Here is a 12,000-nt window from a genome sequence, read left to right on the forward strand (position 1 = left end):
GATAAGTAGTCAAATTATATATTGTTTTAAAAAATATAATTTTAGAGATAGAGATAGAGATAGAGATAGAGAGAGAGAGAAATTTTTTTTAAAAACTCATATTGCTTACATACTATTTAGATAATCTCAGAAGCACGTTTTGTTGATCCAAGATCCTACACAAGACGCTTAAAGATTGAAACTGGCTACTTTTTCAATAGTATGTCTGACGTCATGTAATTCAGTCTGATCACGTTATTTTCTACGGCTCTGGGTATCACTTTGTATCGTAATCTTATAAATACAACGCTGGTAAATTAAAAATGTATCAACTTTGAATTTGGAAACGGATGATTCTCACAGGTAAGGAATTCATTTTTATAACATGAATAGGTTAGCCAAATTAATTAATAGGAAACTAGATCCAATATTTTTCCTTCTTAAGATTAAGGGGGGGGGGTGATCAACACTGCTTGGGAGCCATGATTTAATATACTGTTTAGTTTTTAAATCCCAGAAACTTTTATGGTAAACAACTGATCCCTCAACATTATTACTATAAAGATCACAGTGTAGTATCTGTTCTTCAGATGCTCCACTTCAATTTCTTGTTCTGTCAGTGGAGGAGAAATCCTTCACGACTGAGACAATTTTTATTTTTGTTCCTTTTCTCCACGTTAAAAAACGACCCTGGTGTCTAACTGTCCCGTGGGGAGGCATTGTAAATAGGAAAATTATTACTATAGTGAATTCGAGAGAGAGCAAGTTGATGCATTGATTGCAGGTGATTAAATGACTTACTGACTAAATGGTTTTCTAACGAATGATAAATAAAAAAAATATCTGTATAGTTTAAAAATACACACACACATATATATATATATATATATATATATATATTACTAGCAGTTTAACGAATGATGAATATAAAAATTAAACTTATTTTAAAGGTTAAAAAAATCTCCAGGACTAATATATATATATATATATATATATATATAAATTACAATTAAATTTACCTAAATGATCCAAGATGGTAAAAGTAGAGTATATTATAAATGCTAAAAAATTAATATTTATAAAGTCACGTGAAATCACCTTTTTCTTCACCCTATTCCCTCTGCTTCACTTTTTGTTATCTTTGACTTACTTGTAGTTTCATCAAATACTCCGCAGATTAAGGACTATCCACTTGTTTAGTGTTTCCTTTTCAAATTAAATGTTTTTAACTCTTCTTCAAAGTTTTTTTTTAATATATATATATATATATATATATATATATATATATATATATATAAGCATTTCAGCCCGGCGTTGCCCGGGTGTTTGGATGTGTATGTTGAACAAAAAAAAAAAAAAAAAAAAAAAAAAAAGTGGTAGTAGGAAGGCAGGCTCGAACTTGTACCACAAAGGAGGAAAAGAACGGGGTAAAACCTAACGTTTATGCTGTTACGACCACCGCCAAACGGTAAGTGACATTTTTTTTTTTTTTAAATTAAGGCTAAACAATTTAAAGGAGAGGATAACTTTAAAAAATATCGGCGAAAAAAGTGACCCCCCCCCCGTAGAAAAGGGCCTAGTTGAAGGGGAAGATATTAATGTTTTTAGCCAATTTTTCGATATTTGTCGTATGAAAGGTCGAACTTTAAAACGATACTAATCTTGGTAAAATCCGTCGCCTCTATTGAAAGTTTAAGGTAGACATGCAAACAGACATACATACATTTATATATTGGTAACTAAAAATTTGACCCAAACTGATGAAAAAGCTTGCCCTATCTTTGAATACTCTTTATGTAAAATTTCAAATATTTAGACCAGAAATTGTCCGAGTAATTTGGAAGAGACCGCAGAGGTCAATTTTTTTTTTTAACTTTGACCCCTATTATGACTCCTTAAAATCTATTGTTTTGGGCTCAAATCAAGTTATTAAGTTTGATCCATGTCCAAGGAACCTATATCTAAAATTTCGAGTGCGTAAACCCAAAATTGTCGGAGGAGCTTGGTAGAGTTCTCAGAGGTCAAATCGTTGAACTTTGACCCCTTAATCGCCAAATTTCTGGCCAAAAACCGAGCACATCGATTTTCCCAAATCTCAGTATATCAAATTTCGAGTCTGTAGACTAAAAATTGACAGTTATTGCATATGGAAATGCGCACGCACGCACACACACATATGTGTGTGTGTGTGTGTGTGTGTGTGTGTGTGTGTGTGTGTGTGTGTGTGTGTGTTAGCAGAAATCAAGCTAATTGGTGAGAAACATTAACGAACAGAATGTGGATAACTCCATTGGAAGCAGAAGGGGAGTAAAGTGTAGAAAGAGGCTCAGCATGCCAAATTCCGGCGTGTAAAATATAACTTATGGTTTCGGGGTTTGGACAAATAAGGTATGTGCCCTTTTTGGTCTTAGACAAGACATTGTTAGCCATTTGATTGTAAGAAAAACTGCCTGAAAAAGTTTGTATCACGTTGATTAATTGAGTGTATTTGTGAAGAAGCGGCCATACCCACAATGAACATTATATATATACTAGCATTTTAGCCCGGCGTTGCCCGGGTGTTTGGAGGTGTATGCTGAGCAAAATAAAAGGGGTCAATTTTTTAAAACTTTGACCCCTATTATGACGCCTTAAAATGCATTGTTTCGGGCTCAAATCAAGTTATTAAGTTAGATCCATGTCCAAGTAACCTATATCTAAAATTTCAAGTATTTAGATCCAAAATTGTCGGAGTAGAGTTCTCAAAGGTCAAATCATTGAACTTTGACCCCTTAACAGCAAAATTTCTGTCCGAAAACCAATCACATCGATTTTCCCAAATCTCAGTAACCTGTATATCAAATTTCGAGTCTATAGACTAAAATTTGGCAGAGTTATTGCGTAGGGAAATGTACACAGACACTTTTATAGATATAATAGATATGCAAGACCATGAATATTTCTATATTCTGTATACATGTGTTCATTAGATATCAAAGACACCTATATACACCATTAGACAATACACGAGCCCATGTAATATATATTGACAAATGTAAGATTTTCTTTGAGGCCCACTGCAGGTTCATTTCAGAATATAGGTCTTGATCTGAACAAAATGTAATTAATCTAAAGTAAAGCCAGTCTATTTCTCAAATAGTTTTTATTTTATTTACAAAATGTGGAAAATTAATTTATAGCTTAGAATGTTCAGTCAAGAATGTAACTGAAATAAACAGTCGATTTATGAATTTTCAGAATAGTTGCTTAGGATATATATATACACTTGTGCCCGATATTATTCATACCCCCTCTTGAAAATTGAGTTTATTAGGTGTAACTTTGTAAGAATTTATTGTTTACGTCCATATTGATACATATTCTTAATAAACCTCTTCTGATCATTTTCGTCATTTTAAAATCTCGGGATACTTGTAATAAAAGAAAGATACAGCTATTTATAAAATCTGCAATGTTCAAAAATAATCATACCCCCTTATTTTTCAGTATTAATCGAGTTTCTGACTGTTTGTTTCCTGTTTGATTCTTATTTTGAATGCTTTTATACAACCTTTGATTAATTTCATTTCGTTTTTTGCATTTTTCAGAAATTAAAATGATATCAACTGAAAACCAAAAAAGAATAAAAATTATTAGAATGGGGAAGAAAAAAGAGCTTAGTAATGATCTTAGGACTAAAATTGTAAATTCACATAAGGATGGTTTAGGTTACAAGTCAATTTCCAAGAAATTTGAGGTCCCTACAGCAACAGTACAGAGCATCATCAAAAAATTCCAGAGCCACCACACAACAAACAACTTGATTGGTAGAGGAAGAAAAAGGAAACTGTCTGCTAGAGCCACCAGGAATATTGTAAGAAGTGTTAATGCAAATCCAACCACCACTACTAAGGACATTTTAGAAAATCTGGAGTCTTCTGGCATAAAAATATCAAGGCAAACATTGCAAAGGACTCTGCATGAAAATGGTCTGAAAGGAAGAAGACCAAGAAGGACTCCATTGCACACCGGAAAACGCCTTGCAGCACGTCTAAAGTTTGCTAGGACCCATGTGAATTCTCCAGAGTCCGTTTTCTCAAGTATTTTGTGGACTGACGAAAAAAAAAAATTGAATTGTTTGGCCATATGGATGCTTCTTACGTTTGGAGGAAGAAAGGAGAAGCTTACAACCCAAAGAACACCATACCCACGGTGAAACATGGTGGTGGTAGCCTAATGTTTTGGGGCTCCGTTTCGGCTAGTGGTCCAGGTAGTTTGGTCAAGATAGATGGAACCATGAAGAAGGAGCAATATTTAGAGATACTCCAGGAAAACATTAGACAGGATGCGGAGAAGCTCCATTTAGGACCAAACTGGGTCCTTCAACAGGATAATGATCCAAAACATACTGCCAAAATAGTCAAGAAATGGTTTGAAGATAATCACATTAATGTTTTGGAATGGCCTAGCCAGAGTCCTGACCTGAACCCTATCGAAAACCTCTGGCACATATTGAAAACTGAGGTTAAAAAGCGGAAACCTAGAAATTTGAGGGATTAAGAGAACTACTGCATTGAAGAATGGTAAAAAATCAGTGTTGATACTTGTAAAAACCTTGTTGATAAATATCCAAAACGGTTACAGGCAGTTATTAAGAATAAAGGGCATGCTATTGACTATTAGTAAGAGAGGTATGAATAATTTTGAACTAGTGCCATTATTGTTTTTCTTAGTATAATGCTTCAAACTTGCATAATTTATTTATTTGTTGAGTTTAAATTAAATGCTTATGCTTGATTTATTGTTTGAAATCCCTTTAATATTGTCTACCTTCTGGTTTGAGCAATATTCTTATAGAAATCTCAAAGATCCGAGGGGTATGAATAATATCGGGCACAAGTGTATATATTATTCCTTAATTGGAATTTTTTTTTTTTTTTTTTTTTTTTTTAAATTATTTTGAGATGAGCATTTTTATGTTAATTTTATTTCGGACTATTAGTCTCATCTTTATTAGTTGTTGTTTGTTTGTTTTTATTGGTTCACAACGTTTCGGCCAACTTCCTCTGGCCTTCGTCAGGTGGTAACCGCGACGGATAGGAACTTCGAATCTCCTAAAAAAAAAATTCCAATTAAGGAATAATATATATATATATATATATATATATATATACATACACCAATCGGTACGGACCCGACTATGGAAGATCAGATAATGAATAAATGTGGATTTATAAGATCAAAGAATCCAACCTTGATCGCCCTTCGGGGCCCGTGGCGCAGTTGATAGAGACGTTGAATCTCTACGGTTCCAGATGAACATTGTCTGAAGATAGCGGTTTCAATCCCACCCAAAGCGTGCCAGAGGTAATTGGTCAAAAATGTGGTGAGACGACGACAACTACGGATGGCAGTGATGGCTGAGAATGCAGTTAGGAGATTCGAAGTTCCTATCCGTCGCGGTTACCACCTGACGAAGGCCAGAGGAAGTTGGCCGAAACGTTGTGAACCAATAAAAACAAACAAACATCAACTAATAAAGATGAGACTAATAGTCCGAAATAAAAATAAAATTAACAGTTGCTTAGGAATATACAAATTTTGACTTACGTAAGAAATCACCTGTTTGTGTCCTTGGACATGTGATTGGGGTTTTGGTGACATAATAGGTAGTCAGTAAGATCAAGCTAAGAGTTGGCGCGAAACACGTTAGCTAGCGGATGTATGGACAACTCCATTGGAAGAAGGTGGAGAACTAGTGAAAATGCAGAAAGGGACTCAGCGTGCCATACTCCGACAAGGGAGTCCATAAGAGAAATAAAGACCGTGTAAAAATCTCATTGTTATGACTTTTTTCAAGATTTGGACAAATAAGGTATGTGTCCCTTTTGGTTTGAGATAAGCAGACTTTGTTATCCATTTGATTGAGAAAAAAAAAAAAGTTTGTGTCGCATTTGTTAATTGTTTATTTTTGAAGAAGAGGACGCACAGACAATGAAATAATTCAAGCTTTGAACTGTACAGCCACAGCAGATGCTGTAGTGCACCAGACTAGATGTAGAATGCTATTCTCTTATTAAACAGAAGGTTGCCATCTCAACTGTATTTAAATTTATGTATGCTTGTACGTCTCGCAGAAACTTCAATAGATTTTCACGAGATCTGTATTGTTTTGAAGCTCGACCCTTCGGACGACAAATATAGAAAGATTGGCTAAAAACATTAATTCCTTCACCCTCAACTAGGCACTTTAACAGGGAGGGGTCGCTTTTTTTTTTTTTTTTTTTTTCGAAAGTCATCCTCTCTTTTCGATTGACTAGCCTTAATTTAAACATTCGTCACTTCTGGTTTGGCGATGGGCGCAATAGCTAACATGTCACGTTTTCTTTAGTGTTCTTTTCCTGCTTCGCGGTACAGGTTCGAGCCTACCTGTCTACTACAACATTTTTGCGCTCGCAGATTTCCTTTCTTTTGCTCAACCAACACCCTGACACACACCTCCATTGTCTGTTCCGTCTTCACGTCACGTATCCGAGCCCGTCTGCCTACTACAACTTTTTTTTTTGCTCAACACCACCTAACGCCAGGCAAGTAATAACAATAATGTTATATTATTATAATTAGGTACGGGCAAAAACGACCTATTGATTGGTTGGTTGGTTGTTTTACGGCATATCAATCCTTTTCGGGTTATTTAATGCCGAATCCAAAGATTTAAGAAAAATTTTTTAATAGAATATATTTGTTTTCAAATCAGTTTCTATTTAACCCATAGTTGGGACCCTAACAGGTACTACCACTCCGGGTCAGAGTGGACCTGGGAGCAATGGTAATTAAAGGGTGGCTCCACACTCCCCAAAGCCCACAAGATGGGGCCTCACCACTGGATATAGTTTAAGACGACCTATTGAAGATGGGGGGGGGGACAATTTATCATAATTTGTCAGTCTCCAACTACTTTCTGATTAGTCTTGTATCTTTTGAATACAAAGTTAATTTCCCCAAAAGAAAAAAATTTGTATACGTAAAAACTGAAAAATGTTTTCACAGCGAGCTTACAAATTCAGCTAAATTTTGAACATTGAATAAATTCATTGTAAAACTTCTTTGAAAGATAATTAGTTTTGAGTATTTCAAAGATAATTAGTAATATCCTAAGATATTGAATTTAAAAAAAGCTTAATCAACACCACTAAAGCCAACAATGTGATTAGGTTTCGATATGTCGATGAGAGATGTTCCAACGTTACTAGACCATGTGAATTCGATCTGTCCAACTATACAGTTCACAATGGAAAAAGAAAATAATAAATTATCGTTCCTAGATCGCACAGGTCAGGGGTTTATGTCATCTGTATACCGAAAGGCAACTTGTACCGAAAGAAATCATCCGTTGCCTACAACACCAAAAGCAATATGTAGTAACATAAGTGCATATCAAGAGGAGATGGACAGTTTAAGAGAAAACCTCTACCGAAACAACTATCCAGAGAGCATGACATCAGCTCCAAGAAATCTGGACCAAAAAGAAAAGGGCACGACTCAGAAACTCACCACAGTTTGTATACCATATATGAAGGGGTTGTCTGAAAAACTTCAACGAATATGTAATCCGTATAACATCAGGACAGTATTCAGGAGTGATTCAACTCTAAGAAAACAGCTTGTGAGAGTCAAGCCCCCTACAGAAAAAAAAAATGACTAAGAACTGTATATGAAATCCCATGTAAATGTGGAAAACTATTCAAAGGTGAAACGTGTCGTCTGTTAAAAGTACGGTTAGAAGAACATCGAAAAGCCGTAGTACGTGGAGAGACTGAAAAGTCAGGTATAGCTGACCATATCTGGAAAGAAAAGGGAAACCATCTACCATTATGGGTAGAAGTAAAAATTATAGACAGATAGGAACGGTGGAGAGTAAGACGACTGAAAGAAGCAGCACATATACTGGGGAATAACCAACTGCTAAGTAGACCTAGTATAGAATTCAATACGATATGGGAACCATTGATTATAAACAATAGATAATATATACAAGTAAAAAGTAGCAACATTAATATATACAAGTAATAAGTATAGAAATAGATATGCATTAATATATAATAATTAGCCATAAATGGTGACATTCACGACTAGAAATACAAAAGTAGATTTAAGGCTCCTAAAATTCGTACTAGAAAAAAAAAATTTTTTTTAATTCAATTTTCACCCCAAACAAGGCACAGTGCCACTGAAGCAGGGGGCTACTATCAAGGACTTAATTTGCAGAGGCATTATGAAGGGAGATGAGTAGAAAGATGTTTGTTCACATTACACTTGAACTTCTGCATATCAGTACAGTTTGGAAAGCAGAATCCCGGAAGGGAGTTCCAAAGACCTGCAGTTCTGGGGAAGAAACTATTGGAGTAAAAGGCTTTCTTGCACCTAGGGATCTCTACTGTAAAGGGATTAGACTTAGTAGCTTGTCGGGGGTAGTTACGTCGAGGAGGTACAAGTATTTGCAGTTCGTCAGAACATTCACCATTAAAGTATTTGTAGAACAGGCAGAGGGATGCAACATCTCGATGGGACAGACAGTTCAAGACCTATCAGGTTGGCAACTCTTTTGAACTCTGTCCAGGAGCGAGAGACAAGCAGCAGATGCACCAGCCCAGATGTGACAACAGTACTCCATACATGGGCGAATGGTGGCCTTATAGAGGTACAGGATACTTTCAGGCGTAAGTAGTTTTCTAGCACGGTAGAGGGAGCCAATCTTCCTTGCAGCAGCCTTGGCAATGCTCTCAATGTATCTATTCCAGTTCATATTCCCTGTAAACGTTAGGCCGAGGAGTTTAAAAGTACTTTCAGGCAATGTGTTCTTGGCCATTGCTATTGTTGGTAGAGAAGGTTTCTTGTAGTTATTGAAGGAAACAAGCTTAGTCTTAGCAGCATTGAATATAAAAGATTTCCTTCTCCTGAGGGTTGGAGGTTCAATCCTCAGTGTAGGCGATCGAAATATACATTTCGGAATTACTTAGGACCTCTATCCAGTCATGGCTAACAAAACAAGAGCATGCTACCCCCGTGAAGTAAATAAAGGGTTCCGCTTGAAATTCTGTCCAAATTTCGAGTTTGACAAGATACACCTGAAGAAGTTTATATCGACTAAAACATTGTGAAAAATCACTCAAGATGAGAACAGTAGTCCAATAAATACAAATAATCAATCCTCATCTCAAAAATTCAGAAATGTCAAGTTTTGTAAACATCGATTATACAGAAGCCCCAAATCTGACACTGTCGAAAAGCTGTCTGAAAATGACTTCATGTAATTAAAAGGGAGGTAGGGGTGCTGGTTTTCTTCCCCCAACACTAGACGTGCATCCGTACATTCCTATCCTGAAGGTATCATTTCTACCATTTTTTAATTTTTTTTTTTTTTTTAAATTCTTATTTTAAGATTATGTAAATCTATGCCGAAAGTTTTGCATTTGTGTAAGGAAAATATTAGAATTATTAGAAAAATTATGCGAAACCTGTAATTTAAGTTTTTGCAATTATAATTGTGTGAAAATATTAAATAAACAATGCTTAATGATAATATCGGTAGTTGGAGAAATTTTTTCTTAGAGTTATATCGAATTCATTAATACGACTTTAGGGTTTTTTTCGTAATGTTCCTGTAAAAATTAGATTATTTTAAATTGTTATAATTTAAAATGTTTTATTTTCATAAAGCAGTCCATGCGTTTTTTTTTTTTTTTTTTTTACTACTGAAAACCATAGCTTCAGTAAAGGTATTTTTTTGAATAACCTAAATACGTTTCGACTAAGATTTGAATAAATAGGTTCATCATATTCCGTGATCATTATTTGATAAATACTGAAAATTTCATTAAAATTGGTTAATTTCCTAATTTTTTGGTGAATTTTTAAGTAAAAGGAGGGAGTCAAAATTTATTCATTTTGAACATCGGCATTCATTTTGAACGTACCTAATTATAATACATAATGTGTTGAAAGATGTTTCGTTGGGAATGCCGAATCATCTATCACCGTCTAGAAAACGGAAGTAATTAAACAAGAAAAGGTCTCGAGGAATATGCCGGAATGCCAGGAAATTTAAACAGATCAGAAAAATCGAAATATAAAATGAAGGATAATATCGGTTTTAAAAATATAATTAATCCTAAATTCAATGCTTTTCTGGCAAATGTGTAGTTTAGCGGCGTAAATTATAAAAACTATATATAAAACATTAGACCCTAAGGCTGAAATAGAATTTTCAAAAATTCATTTTTTTTTTCTTCAACATTTAGACTAAATATACGACAATCGAGGCTGCCATGTTTATAAAATGTGGTCTTTCTAAGGCCAAATTTCGCCCCTTTTACGCTCTTTCATTAAAATGGCGGCTAAATGTTCCAAGAGCGTGTAAAAAAAAAAAAAAAAAAAAAAAAAAAAAAAAGCCGAATTTGGCCTTAAAAGGCCAATCTGTCAAACCTTAGAAAGGCTAATTTTTAAAAGCAATATGGCGGTCTCGATTCTTGTATCTATCTAATAAAAATAAAAGATTTTTTATTCTGGTTTTATTTGAGCCTTTGGGTCTAATGCGTTTTATATAAAAAAATTTTTATAGCTTTGTCAAGTAATTTACGCCGCTAAACTACACATTTACCGCCTAATATTTTAACTTAAAAAATTGCTTTAGGAATACTCAACTATCAGAAGTGTCGCCAAAGAGCAGGAAAATAGGAGCGATAAACTGTAAAATAGATTTTAAAAAGATTAAACAATGTACAGAGCTAAAATGCTAATTTCAATTAGAATTTAAAAACGATAATGTCACAAAATGGTAAGAAAGTTAAATATTTAACTTTCGAAAGTTTAAAATGAAAAAAAAAAAAATTAAAGTTTTAAAATATGGATCTTGAAAGAAAATATCGAATATCGTCTGGATATGCAGAAATAACGTTCGATCATTTGGAAATATGGTAATTGCAGAAACAGGCTTTTTGATTTTAGCCCGAAAGATTTAGCGAACGAAAAAAAAATAAATAAATAAAATAAAGGGGAGGGGGGGTATTTTAGATTTTAAATTTTTCACATGACAAACCAGAAGAGTACCAGATTCAAAGTCAGCAGCAAACGGTGATCGACCAGATTTAATTCTCGATATTAAACTTCATCAGTAATATAGTTTCCAAACTTGTGAGGGTGAAGTACAGAGTAGTTGACAAGGCCCCGTAATCTAGGTTGATAATCGATTTCTAAATAACGTTATTTCAGCGCGGCCCAGTAAACTGCAGAAGATTTAGACAGCCGTTCTTAAGATATGTTGAGGGGAGGAGGGGGGGGGGCTTTGATAAAAAAAAAAAAATTCCGTACTGTCACGTAATACAGTAAAAAAAAAAAAAAAAAAAAAAAAAAAAAATTTAAAAACGAGTCTAAAATCGGGAACAAAATCTCATTGAACACCGTTTGTCGCTGATGGAATTGAATACTCTCAGGGTTCACCTTGTCACATTTAGCAGAAACCAATTATTTAATTCTTCGAACAGATTGATGTGCCTACTTGATTTTCAAGGCTGTACCCATATTTGCACAGAACAGTTCGACTTTGAAACATTTGAATTAAGAGCGAAGTCTCGTGCGAGTCGATTTTTTTTTTTTTTTTTTTTTTTTTAAATCGTCTTGAATTTAAAATCTTAGATAAATTCCAACGAAATGTTAATCCGTTAATCCATTGGGCGCATCGGCATCATAAGGATTAGAGTTCGGGAGTCTGTTGAATACTGCAGCTTACGTTCGTTTTGGAAGAAAACGTGCGTACTCTTAGTTCTGTAGTTTGTACATAGTGTTTCGGTTGTTTCCTGTACAGGTTTTTTCACTTTTCAGAAATTGTCAATAAAGATTTTTTTGTAAATAAAGTTCAAATCATAAGCTGGCATTCTTTTGATAAACTCCATGGAGAGAATGTGCAATAGCGTCTAGTTTAGGGACGAAATAAATTTTCAATAAAATGACTAGCAAAGTAGTTAGACGACTTCCGACTCCCAC

This window comes from Euprymna scolopes, chromosome 45 (assembly GCF_053919585.1).
Source record: "Euprymna scolopes isolate OS-2025 chromosome 45, ASM5391958v1, whole genome shotgun sequence".
Classification (NCBI taxonomy): Eukaryota; Metazoa; Mollusca; class Cephalopoda; order Sepiida; family Sepiolidae; genus Euprymna; species Euprymna scolopes.